The sequence below is a fragment of the Pongo abelii genome, chromosome 6 (assembly GCF_028885655.2).
Source record: "Pongo abelii isolate AG06213 chromosome 6, NHGRI_mPonAbe1-v2.0_pri, whole genome shotgun sequence".
Taxonomy (NCBI): domain Eukaryota; kingdom Metazoa; phylum Chordata; class Mammalia; order Primates; family Hominidae; genus Pongo; species Pongo abelii.
Genome location: NC_071991.2, coordinates 24,912,283 through 24,925,553, shown reverse-complemented (window position 1 = coordinate 24,925,553; position 13,271 = coordinate 24,912,283). Strand labels below are relative to the sequence as shown.

The 13,271-nt window shown below is 42.6% G+C and overlaps 2 pseudogenes; one reads left to right on the top strand and one right to left on the bottom strand.

Annotated features, from left to right (window-relative positions):
• The window catches only part of LOC112131857 (beta-glucuronidase-like), a 54,601-nt pseudogene that overhangs the window by 24,609 nt on the left and 16,721 nt on the right, over nt 1–13,271 (top strand).
• Nucleotides 2,637–3,317, bottom strand: LOC129060298 (ATP synthase subunit a-like; annotated as a pseudogene).

Genomic DNA, 13,271 nt, shown 5'->3' with positions numbered 1-13,271 from the left:
AAGTCATCAAAAGGCTGTTAGTGGGAGTAGTGTTTGAAGACCTCAGAAGAGTAATATGATTTGGCTATGGATTCACTCATAGTTTGAATTTGCTAGGCAGAATAGTAAGGATGAAGTAAGTCTGTGGGCAATTATGAGGGTGATTGCACCGGTAAAGCTTCAGGGAGTTTGAATGAGGATAGCCATAATAACAAGTGCTGTATGACTTACAGAGGAATATGCAATAAGTGATTTTAGATCAGTTTGTCATAGACAAATAGAGCTTATCATAACTATCCCTCATAAGGATAACAGGAGGAAGGGGTAAGGTGTATATTCTGTCGGAGCTGAGGATAAGGGTAAGCCGTATTATGCCATAGCCGCCTGGTTTTAGGAGAACTGCTGCAAGTACTATTGAGCCTGCAATAGGGGTTTGTACGTGGGCTTTAGGAATTCATAGGTGAAGTCCGTGTAGGGGTATTTTTACTGTAAAACCCATAATACATGCTAATCATATAAGGTTATTGGATCAGGAAATTAACAGTTCTTGGGTGGTAAATATTATTATCGTGTTCAGTGAAGCGAAGGTATTTTGAGTATAAATAAGTATAATAAGCAGGGGGAAGAGATCCCACTAGTGTATAAAATAAGAAATATGAGCTTGCATTGAGGCGTTCTGGTTGGTTACCTCAGGGGGTGATAATAATTAAGGTAGGGATAAATGTAGCTTCAAAGAGAATACAAAATATAATTAGCTCTGTGGCTGTGAATTCCATAATTAAAGAAAATTGTAGGGAAATCAATATGGAAATAATAGAGCTTTTTCCATGGGGGTGACTCACTGGAGAGGTGGTACTGGCTTGCTGTAATTATAAGAGGTAGTAGTCAGGCTGTTAAGATTAGAAGGGGTGATGTCAGCAGATCAGAAGAGAAAGTTAATGAGAAGTTGAATAGATTGTCATTGAATTGATTAAAAAATAATAGGGCAATGAAGCTGATGATTAGGCTGTGAATAGTCATATTGATTCAGATTATAGAGTTTTTAGAGAGTCATTTTATTGGTAGCAGTATAATTATTGGAATAATAATAATTTTTAGCATTGAAGTCAATTTAGGTTATGTATATAGTCTAGGTCATAGGTGTTGGAAATTGAAACTAGTATGGCAAGGCCCGCTGTGGCTTCGCAGGCAGCAAATACTAGGAGGGTAATGGGTATTATGAATGCTAGGGTGAAATGTATATTTAAAGTTATAAGGGTATTTATGATGAATAATGATAATATTATTCCTTCTAGGCATAGTGGGGATGATATCAGGTGGGATCGAAGATTAATATCCCCAGAAGTGATGTGTTATATGCTAATATGATATTGATACAAATAGAGGGCATTTGGTAAATATGTTCTATCATAATCTAATGAGTCAAAATCATTCATTTTGACTTAAACTATCTACCAATTCAGTGCAATCTAATCCTTTGGGAGTTCATTCATAAGTTAACCCTAGAACTAAAATTATAACTAGTATTAAGGGCTGTGCTGATTATGAGTGTCAGGGTGCTTGTTTGAAGGGCTCATGGCAAGGGTAGTAGTAGGACAATTTCTAAGTCAAATAGGAGGAATGTGATGGCTACTAGAAAAAATTTTATGGAGAAGGGAATGTGGGTGGAGGGTAATGGGTCAAATCCGCATTCATAGGGGCTGGATTTTTTTATATAAATATTAAGTTGTGGGAGCCAAAATGTAATAACTATTAGTGATAGGGCTAATAGGGCATTGACTGCTAGGGCAGGTTAATTACTCTTTTTCAGATGTTGTCGAAACTGATTGGAAGTCAATGGCACTGTTTATACTAAAAGAGTAAGATCCTCATCAGTAAATAGAAACATAGAAGAATAGTCATACTACGTCTACAAAGTGTCAATATCAGGCCACGGCTTCAAAGCCGAAGTGATGGCTAGATGTAAAGTGTTATTTTAATTGGCAGGGGAGACAGATAGTGAGGAATGTTGATCCAATAATGATGTGAAGTCTGTGAAAGCCTGTAGGTGTGAAGAATGTTGAGCCATAAATTCCATCAGAAATAGCAAAGGGAGCCTCCAAGTATTCTGAGACTTGTAGGAGGGTGAAGTAAATACCGAAGGTAATTGTGATAAGTAGTGCTTGAATTATTTGTTTTTGATTATTTTCTATTAGGCTGTGATGGGCTCAAGTAATTGAAACCCCTGATGCAAGTAATACAGATGTATTCGGGGCGGGGGGGTACTTCCAGAGGGTCGAGGGAGAAATGCCTGTTGGGGGTCAGTGTCCTCCTAGGTCTGGAGTTGGGGCTAGACTAGAATGGTAGAATGCCCAGAAGAACCCAGCAAAAGAAAAACAAAAAATTACTTCTGAGATATTAAATAGAACTATTCCATATCGGAGGCCTTTTTGGACAGTTGTTGCATGGTGGCTTTGAAATGTACTTTCTCAGATAATGTCATGTCACCATTGATATATAGTCAGTGTATTGTTTAGTAGGCCTAAGGTTAAAAGAGTAATAGAGTTAAAGTGAAATCATAATAGCTAGGCCAGATGTTATTAGGAGAGCTGAGAGAGACCCTGTTAACAGCCAAGGGCTGGGTTTCACTAAACGATAGGGGTGTGTTTGGTGGGTCGTTATGTGTTGTCATATAAATAAAGGCTTACTAATAGCATAAAGACACAAGCTTGGATATGGGCCACAGCGAATTTGAGAGTGGTCAATAGAATTAGAATAATAAGGGTGATTGAAGCTGTGGGAAGGTTAATAGTTGATAATACCAGTGTGGTTCCTCCAGTTAAGTGTATGAGTAAGTGACCGGCTGTAATGTTGGCTGTTAAACGTACAGCTAGTGCCATTGGTTGAATAAGTGGACTAATGGTTTTGACGATTACTAGTATAGGGGTAAGTGGAATGTGTGTGCCTGGTAGTAGGAAGTGAGCTAAGGAGTTTTTAGTTTTCCAGTAGAAGCCTGTGATTACTGTGCCTGCTCATAAGGGGATTGCTATACCGAGATTTATTGATAATCAGGTAGTTGGTGTAAATGAGTGGGGTGGAAACCCAAGGAGATTGGCTAAGGCAATAAAGAGAATTAGGGATATTAGTATAAGGGATCAGGTTCATCCTTTAATAGTATGTGTGATTATTATTTGTTTTAGAACAAGTTGAACTAGTCATTGTTGAATAGAAATCAGTTGGTTATTGATTAGGTAGTTGGAGGTTGGAAGTAGTGTGGTGGGAAAGAAGATGATTAGTGCTGCTGAGGGTAAACCTAGGATTGTCGGGGCAGTAAATGAGGTGAGCAGATTTTAGTTCATTTTAGTTCTCAAGGGTTGTTAACATTTTTGTGTTTTAATTATTTTTGGTGTAGGGGGTGTGTGGTAAATGAACTTTGATAGTTTTAATTGAATAATGGAGAATAAAGTTATGATTGTTGATATAGTAATAATAGGTCATGTGGAAGTATCTAGTCGAGGCATTCACTGTAGAGAGGTATGATTTCTCTCAGTCTTTAACTGAAAAGGTTAACACTGGGGTAGCTTTACAGTGATATTATAGTGCAGATATAGACCAAGTTTTGAAAGTTTTTAATGGGACTAATTCTAGAACAATAGGTATAAAACTGTGGTTAAATCCACACATTTCTGAGCATTGTCCGTAGTAGATGCCTGATCATGTAGCAGGTAAGGCAAATTGGTTTAAGCGTCCAGGGAATGCATCTGTTTTTAACCCTAGTGAGGGAATAGTTCATTAGTGCAGGAGATCTTCGGGTGCGATTAGCATACGGATGGGAATTTCTCTTGGGAAGATTGTTTGGTTATTGACTTCAAGGAGTCGAAGTTCTCCTCATTTTAAGTCGGCTGTTGGAAGCATAAGAATTGAAGCTTAATTCTTCATAATCTGTGTACTCATAGCTTCAATACCATTGATGTCCAATTGTTTTAACAGTGAGAGAAGGGTTATTGATTTCATCTGTTATATACAGGATACATAGGGATGGGAGGGCAATTAAGATTAAGCTGATGGCAGGCAAGATAGTTCAGACAGTCTCTAATTCTTGGGCATCTGTGGTGCTAGTATGAATTAGTTTTGTTGTGTTAGAGAAATAATGTATAGAACCAGGGAACTAATTAGGAAAATAATTATAAGAATGTGGTCATGGAAGGCAAGTAGTTCTTCTGTAAAAGGGGATGAAGCGTCTTGAAGACCTAATTGAACTGGATGGGCCATTAAGATACATAGGGCTTAACCTATAACTTAACTTTGACAAAGTTATGAAATAATTTTACTAATACCGAGAAACTTACAGAGGTTATGGGATTGGCTTGAAACAGTCTGTGGAGGTTCGATTCCTTCCTTTTTCACTTAGGTCCTCATGTAGGTTGGTTCTTCGAATGTGTGAGAGGGTGTTGGACAGCCATACAGTCATTCTAAGTCGGTAGATGGTTGTGCAATTGTTAGAACTTTTCGTTTTGAAGCAAAGGCTTCTCAGATCATGAAAATTATTAGCATTACTGCTGTTAGGGAAATAAATGAGCCTCTGGATGAAATAATATTTCATGTGGTGTATGCGTCGGGATAATTGGAGTAACATCGAGGCATACCGGATAGGCCGAGGAAATGCTGCGGGGGAGAAAGTTAAACTGACACCTCTAAATATGATGGCAAAGTCAATTTTAACACAGATTTGATTAAGTGTATAACCTGAAAATAGGGGGAATCAGTGGACAAAGCCTCCTATGATAGCAAATACGGCTCCTATTGATAAGACATAAGGAAATGGGCTACAACATAATATGTGTCATGTAAAACAATATCTAGTGTTGAATTGGCTAGTACAATGCCGGTTAGACCTCCTACTGTAAAAAGGAAAATAAATCCCAGGGCTTAGAGTATTGTGGGAGATCATTTGATGTTACTGCCATGTAGTGTAGCTGATCAGCTAGATTTTGACACCAGTAGGAATAGCAATAATTATAGTAGCAGAGGTGAAGTATGCTCATGTATCTACATCTGTTCCTACTGTCAATATGTGGCGAGCCCATACAATAATCCCTAAGAAGCCAATTGATATTATGGCTTACACTATGCCCATGTACCCAAATGGCTCTTTTTTTCCAGAATAGTATGTTGTGATATGGGAAATTATCCTGAAGCCCGGTAGGATGAGGATACAGACTTCAGGGTGACCAGAGAATCAGAGTAAGTGCTGATATACGATAGGATTTGCCTCCACCAGCTGGGTCGAAAAAAGTAATATTAAGATTGCGGTCAGTTAACAGTATTATAGTGTCGGCGGCTAGGACTGGGAGAGAAGGGAGTAGGAGAACCGCTGTAATTAGGACTGATCAGACGAAAAGGGGTGTGTGACATTGGGACATAGCTGGAGGATTTATGTTAATAATTGTGATAAAGTTAATGGCCCCTAAAATAGAAGAGACACCTGTCAAATGGAGTGAGAAGATGGGTAAATCTACAGAGGCTCCTGCATGTGTTAGGTGTCCTGCTAAGCGGAGGGTAGACTGTTCAGCCGGTTCCAGCACCAGCCTTTACTACAGTGGATGCAAGTAATAGTAGGAAAGAGGGTGAGAGGGGTCAGAAACTCATATTATTTATCCGGGAAAATGCTATGTTGGGGGCGCCAATTATCAGAGGGATTAACCAGTTGCTGAAACCTCCAATTATAATTGGTATTACTATAAAGAAAATTATGAAAAATGCATGACCGGTAACGATGACATTGTAAATTTGATCATCTCCTAGTAGAGTACCTGGTTGGTGAATAAGGAGGCTTAAGGCTGTAGCCACTATCCCTGCTCATGCACCAAATAGCAGGTGTAATGTCCCGATATCTTTATGGTTGGATGAGAACAATCCACAGTTGGTGAACATAAGTGAAGTGAGAAAAGGTAAAAAGGCTGAGTAAGCATTAGACAGTAAATCTAAAGACAGAGGTCAAGGCCTCTTTTTAGCAGCCCCGAGGTGATTTTCATGTTGCATTGCAAATTCAAAGGAGCACCTTCAATCCTGCTGGGGCTTCTCTGCCTTTTTCCCCCAGAGGCGGGAGAAGTAGATTGAAGCCAGTTGATAGGGTGTTTAGGTGTTAACCAAATTTTCGTGGGTTTAAGTCCCACCAGTCTAGCCATGGCTTAGCTTAATTAAAGTGATTGATTTGCATTCAACTGATGCAGAATACAGTTTTGCAGTCTTTAGGTTTTTTGCAGAAACTAAGTATAATTCACTTTTTAAGAGCTTTGAAGGCTCTTGGACTTACTTAACCTAAATTTCTAGATTATAGGTAGCGTTACTGGAGAGATTGGTAGGAGGAGGGTAGAGAAGATGGTAAGTGGGGGGAGAAGTTATATGGGTTTTGTGTTTTCAAACTATCATTTTATTTTTATATTATTGGATGTGGGGAATATTGTCACTGAAGTGGAGTAAACTAAGCATATGTAAATATACAGATTGAGTAGAGTTATGATAGCTATAATGATTGGGATAATAAGACTTATTTTTTGTAAACTCTTGAATGGTGATTCATTTAGGCAGGAATCCTATGAATGGAGGTAAACCTCCTAGGGATAATTGATAGAATTATAGATACTAACCATGTTAATTTGTTTCAGGCGTGGGATAGTGATAGGGTTGTGGTGCTTGAATTCAGGCTGAGTGCTAGGAATACAGTGGTGGTTAAGATGAAGTAAATAGGTTAAAAATGGTAATGTTTGGGTTATATATTAGTACTGCTCTTATTCAACCTATGTGAGTAATTGGGGAGTAGTCTAGAATTTTACGTCGTTGTGTTGGGTTAAGTCCTCCTCCACTGCCCACCGTAATAGGTAGGATTGAGAGAGAGAGGAGGATGTTGGTGTTTACTGATGGAAAAATTTGATGTATAACCGAAATAGAAGCTAGATTTATCATGTGAGGAGGAGGATGCCGGATGTTAGGAAAGTTCCTTGAGTTACTTCTGGAGCTCAGAAGTGAAAAGGGGCTATCCTTAGTTTTATTACTAAGGCTGTTATTATTATTAAGGATGAAAATTGATTAATAGTATTTATTATTGTTCACTGTCTGAAACAGGTTATTGGAGAGAATACTTATTATGAGGACTATAGATGTGGTTGCCTGTATAAGGAAATATTTAGTGTCTGTTTCTGTAGAGCGGGGGTTTATTTTTTTAATTAAGATTGGGATGAGGGCTAATATATTTATTTCTAAGCCTGTTCAGATGAAAAATCAGTGTGAGCCTAGCATTGTGATAAGAGTACCTGTAAAAATAGTAAGGTAAATAATAAGTTGAGCTAATGGGTTAATTGGGACGGGAAGGGTGTAACCAACATTTTCGGGGTATGGGCCCGATAGCTGATTTAGCTGACCTTATCTTAGGACATGGTGTGATAGGTAGCATGGGGAATTTTGGATTCTCAGGGGTGGCTTCAATTCCTATAGTTCTAGAAATAAGAGGTTGAAATCCTATTGTTTACTCTATCAAAGTAATTATTTTGTCAGCCATATTTCTTACATTTGAGGTGGGATGCTGGAGATTAGGATGGGTATTGAGATATGTCATATACAGAATGCTAGTGTAAGTGGTAGAAAGGTTTTTCATAGGAGGTGTATGAGTTGATTGTAGCCAAAACGGGGATATGCTGTTTGAATTAATAAAAATAGGGAGGTTAAGAGGAGGCTCTTGGTAATGAAATATGTAGTATAGAGTTCTGGTGAATATATAGTGTGTAATGTTCCTAGAAAAATTATAATAGTTAGGGCATTTATTATGATAATATTCATGTATTCTGCTATGAAGAAGAGGGCAAATGGACCTGCGGTGTATTCGATGTTGGAACCTGAGACTAACTCTGATTCTCCTTCTGTTAGGTAAAAGGGGCTCGGTTAGTTTCTGCTAATGTGGAGAGAAATCATATTATGCCTAGGGGACTCTAGAAGTGCTGATCCAGAGAGAGTGTCTAAAAATCTATTCTCAGAAATGAGGGAAGGCCTTATGTCCATGAAACAGCAGATAGTATTAAAATAATCATTGTAATACCTATAACACAAGGAGAACTGGAATAGAGAATCAGAAGATTGCTGTGGTGACAATTCTGCTGCCTCCATCGATGGGGCATACCCCATTCTAAGTGGGAAATCTGTTTTTAGACAATTCCATTAAAAAGTTCCTGTCACTGGGTATGGTGGCTCACACCTCTAATCCCAGCACTTTGGGAGGCTGATAGGGAAGGATCTTTTGATCCCAAGGTAGGAAGCCATCCTGGCCAACATAGCAAAACCCCTTCTCTACAAAAAATAAAAAGAATGAAAAATTAGCCAGTTGTGGTGGTGTATGTCTGTAGTTCTAGCTATTCAGGAGGCTGAGGAAGGAGGATCCCTTGAGCCTGGGACTTCTTGAGGCTGCAGGGAGGTATGATCACACCACTGCACTCCAGGCTGGGCAACAGAGTGAGACCTGGTCTCTAAAAAAAAGAAAGGAAAAAGGTTTTCTCCCTAACCAAACTACAATTAGCTGACCAGTGCCTGTCACCCATGAACTTGAACACATGTGGTCTGACCCCACTGGAAGGAACGAGCCTGTCTTAGTTCAGGGAGATCCAGGATTTGCATAGCTCTTCTCCAGCACTGAGCTACTACTCACATTTGCCTCTCCTGTTCTGCTATCAACTGGCTTGATCTTTTTCTCTTCCTTTGTCTTTTAACATCTATTTACACCAAAGCTCAGTACTGGCTTCCTATGGCTGCTGTAATACATTACCACAAATTAAAAAAAATAATAATGATTTTGGCCAGGCATGGTGGCTCACACCTGTAATCCCAGTGCTTTTGGAGGCCGAGGCAGGCAGATCTCTTGAGGCCACAAGAGTTCAAGACCAGCCTGGCCAACATGGTGAAATCTCATCTCTACTAAAAATACAAAAGTTAGCTGGGCGTGGTGGCATGTGCCTGTAGTCCCAGCTACTTGAGAGGCTGAGGTGGGAGAATCACATGAAGCTAGGAGGCAGAGGTTGCAGTGAGCCGAGACCATGCCCCTGCACTCCAGCCTAGGTGATAGAGTGAGATTCCTTCCTAAAAGAAGAAAAAAGAGAAACCAAACTTTTTAAATAATTTTATTTTATTTTTTAAAAACTGAGATGGGGTCTTAAACTCCTAAGCTCAAGCCATCCACCTGCCTCAACCTCCCAAAGTGCTGGGATTATAGGCATGAGCCACCATGCCCGGCCTAACCCATGAATTCAATGACTCAACGTAATATGTGTTGTCTTATAATTCTGGACATCACAAATCTAAAATTGGTTTTTCCGAGATGAAATCAAGTGTCAGCCAGGATCTGGAGGAGGATCCATTTCCCTGTTTTTTTCCAGTTTCTAGAGGCCACCTGCATTCCTTGGCTTGTAGTTCATTCTTCTGTCTGCAAGAGCAGTGGTATAGCATCTTCAAGTCTCTCTCTGCTTCCATTGTTGATCTTACTTTTTTTTGAGACAGAGTCTCGCTCTGTCGCCCAAGCTGGAGTGCAGTGACGTGATCTTGGCTCACTGCAACCTCTGCCTCCCGGGTTCAAACAATTCTCCCGCCTCAGCCTCTCAAGTAGTTGGGACTACAGGTGCCCACCACCACGCCTGGCTAATATTTTTGTATTTTTAGTAGAGATAGGGTTTCGCCATGTTGATCAGGCTGGTCTCAAACTCCCGAACTCAGGTGATCCACCCACCTTGGCCTCCCAGAGTGCTGGGATTTCAGGCATGAGCCTCCACACCTGGCCTAGTCCCATTACTTTCAGTGGGAAAATCCGCAATTACTTTTGTACCAATGTAATAGTAACATCAAGGATCACTGGTCACAGATCAGTGTGACAGATATTATTATAATAATTATAGGATGGGCGTGGTGGCTCATGCCTGTAATCCCAGCACTATGGAAGGCTGAGGCGGGTGGATCACCTGAGGTCAGGAGTTCAAGACCGCCCTGAATAAAATGGTGAAACCCTGTCTCTATTAAAATGCAAAAACTTAGCCGGGCATGGTGGTGTATGCCTGTATTCCCAGCTATTTGGGAGACTGAGCCAGGAGAATTGCTTGAACCCGGGAGGTGGAGGTTGCAATGAGTGGAGATCACACCATTGCACTTCAGCCTGGGCAACAAGAGGGAAATTCTGTCTCAAATAATAATAATAATAATTATTATTATTGTTATTCTGGGCACAGTGGCTCATGCCTGAAATCCCAGCACTTTGGGAGGCCAAGGCGGGTGGATCACATGAGGTCAGGAGTTCGAGATCAGCCTTGCCAACATGGTGAAACCCTGTCTCTACTAAAAATACAAATATTAGCTGGAAGTGGTGGTGGATACCTGCAATCCCAGCTACTTGGGAGGCTGAGGCAGAATTGCTTGAACCCAGGAGGGGAAGGTTGCAGTGAGCTGAGATCATGCCATTGCACTTTAGCCTGGTTGACAAGAGCAAGACTGTGTCTAAAAAATAAATAAAATAAAATGAAGAGGAGGAGGAGGAAACAGCCAGGTGAGGTGACTCACGCCTGTAAAGGAAGAGGAGGAGGAGGTGGTGGTCCTGGTGGTGGTGGTGGTAGAAACAGCCAGGTGTGATGGCTCATGCCTGTAGAGGAGGAGCTGGAGCTGGAGGAGGAGGAGGAAACAGCCAGGCAAGGAGGCTCATGCCTGTAAAGGAGGAGGAGGAGAAGGAGGAGGAGGAGGAAGAAAAAACAGAGGAGGAGGAAGAAAAAACAGAGGAGGAGTAAACAGCCAGGCAGGTGGCTCAGGCCTGTAGAGGAGGAGGAAACAGCCAGGCACACTGCCTCCTGCCTGTAAATGAGGAGGAGGAGGAAACAGACAGGTATGGTGGCTCACGCCTGTAAAGGAGGAGGAGGAAACAGCCAGGCGTGGTGGCTCACGCCTGTAAATGAGGAGGAGGAGTTGGAGGAGGAGGAGGAGGAGGAGGAGATAGCCATGTGAGGTGGCTCATGCCTGTAAATGAGGAAGAGGAGAGGAAACATCCAGGCATGGTGGCTCACGCCTGTAAGTGAGGAGGGAGAGTAGATACAGCCGCAGTGGCTCACGCCTGTCAAAGAGGAGGAGGAGGAAACAGCCAGATGTGGTGGCTCATGCCTGTAAAGGAGGAGGAGGAGGAGGAAGAAACAGGAGGAGGGGGAGGAAACAGCCAGCCCCTGTGGCTCATGCCTGTAGAGGACGAGGGGGAGGGAGAAAGGTGGGGAGGGGGAGGGGGAGGAGGCAAAAACAGGCAGGCTCTTTGGCTGGCAACAGCCAGGCATGGTGGCTCACACCTGTAGAGGAAGAGGAGGAAACAGCCACAGTGGCTCACGCCTGTAAAGGAGAAGGAGGAGGAGGAAACAGCCAGATGCAGTGGCTCACGCCTGTGAAAAAGGAGAAGGCGGAGGAGGAGGAAACAGCCAGGCCCAGTGGCTCATGCCAGAGGAGGAAGAGTGGGGGAGGTTGATGGGGGAGGAGAGGAAGGGGGAGGGGGAGGAGGAGGAGGAGGAGAAAAATAAGAAAAAGAAGGAACAGAACAAAAAGAAAAAGGCATGTTCCATGGCTGGCAATAGCCAGGCATGGTGGCTCATGCCTGTAGAGGAGGAGGAGGAGGAAACAGCCAGGTGAGGTGGCTCACGCCTGTGAAGGAGGAGGAGGAGGAAAAAAAGGTGGAGGAGGGGGAGGAAAAAAAGGTGGAGGAGGAGGAGGAAAAAAAGGTGGAGGAGGAGGAGGAAAAAAAGGTGGAGGAGGAGGAAAAAAAGGTGGAGGAGGAGGAGGAGGAGAAAGAAAAAACAGCCAGGTGTGGTGGCTCATGCCTTTAATCCCAGCAGTTTGGGAGGCGGTGAGGCAGCAAGCTGAAAGGAGGGAGGAGGAAAAAAAAGAGGAGGAGGAAGAAAGGAGGAAGGAGGGAAGAGGAAAAAGAAACAGGAGGAGGAAAGGCGGAAGGAAGAAGGACGAATAAAACAGCTGGGCTGGGCTCCGTGGCTCATGCCTGTAGCCCCAGCTACTCGGGAGGCTGAGGTAGAAGAATCTCTTGAACCTGGGAGGCAGAGGTTGCAGTGAGCTGAGATCATGCCACTGTACTCCAGCCTGGGTGACAGAGTGAGACTCTGTCTCAAAAAAAAAAAAAAAAAGAAACAGGCACGGTGCCTCACGCCTGTAATCCCAGAATTTGGGAGGCTGAGGCGGGAAGATTGCTGGACATCCAGGAGTTTGAGACAAGCCTGATCAACATAGTGAGAACCCATGTCTACAAAAAAAGTTAAAAATTAGCCAGGAATGGTGGCACAAGGCAGTCATCCCAGCTACTCAGAAGGCTGAGGCAGGATGATCACTTGAGCCTAGGAGGTTGAGGCTGCAGTGAGCTATGGTCAAACCGCTGCACTTAAGCCTGGGCAGTGGAGTAAGATTCTATCTCAAAAAAATAGTAATAAAGTTTGAAATACAGTAAGAATTACCAAAATGTGACACAAAGACACCACATGAGCACATGCTGTTGGAAACATGGCACCAATCCACTAGCTCAACACAGGGCCACAATCCTCTAATATGTTAAGAAATGGGCCAGGCATTGTGACTCACGCCTGTAATCCCAGCACTTTGGGCTGGATCGCCTGAGGTCGGGAGTTCCAGACCAGCCTGACCAACATGGAGAAACCCCATCTCTACTAAAAATAAAAAATGAGTCAGGCATGGTGGCGCATGCCTGTAATCCCAGCTACTCAGGAGGCTGAGGCAGAAGAATTGCTTGAACCCAGGAGGTGAAGTTTGCTGTCAGCCAAGATCATGCCATTGTACTCCAGTCTGGGCAACAAGAGCGAAACTCCATTTAAAACAAACAAACAAATAGAAAGTTAAAAAGTTAAAGAACTGGTTGTTGGAAGAGCTTGGCACCTCCGCTCTCTTGCTTCCTCCTTTGCCGTGTGATCTGCACATAGCTCCCCTTCACCCTTCTGCCGTGAGTGGAAGCTTCCAAGGCTGCAGCAGAAGTAGATGTTGGGGCCATGCTTCTAGTACAGCCTGCAGAACCGTGAGCCAGACAAATCTCTTTTTGACAAAAAAGAGACCAATGACCCAGCCTCAGCTGTTCCTTTATAACAACCTAAGAGGATGAGCTACTTTATTGGGTTGTTGTGAGAAGTAGATGAGATAATACAGGTAGAGCCCCCAGATGAGGGTCTGTCTGGCACGTGGTGTATCAGTCAGGACAGGCTAATTAAGCTGCAGTAACAAACAACCCCAAAACCTCAGTTGTT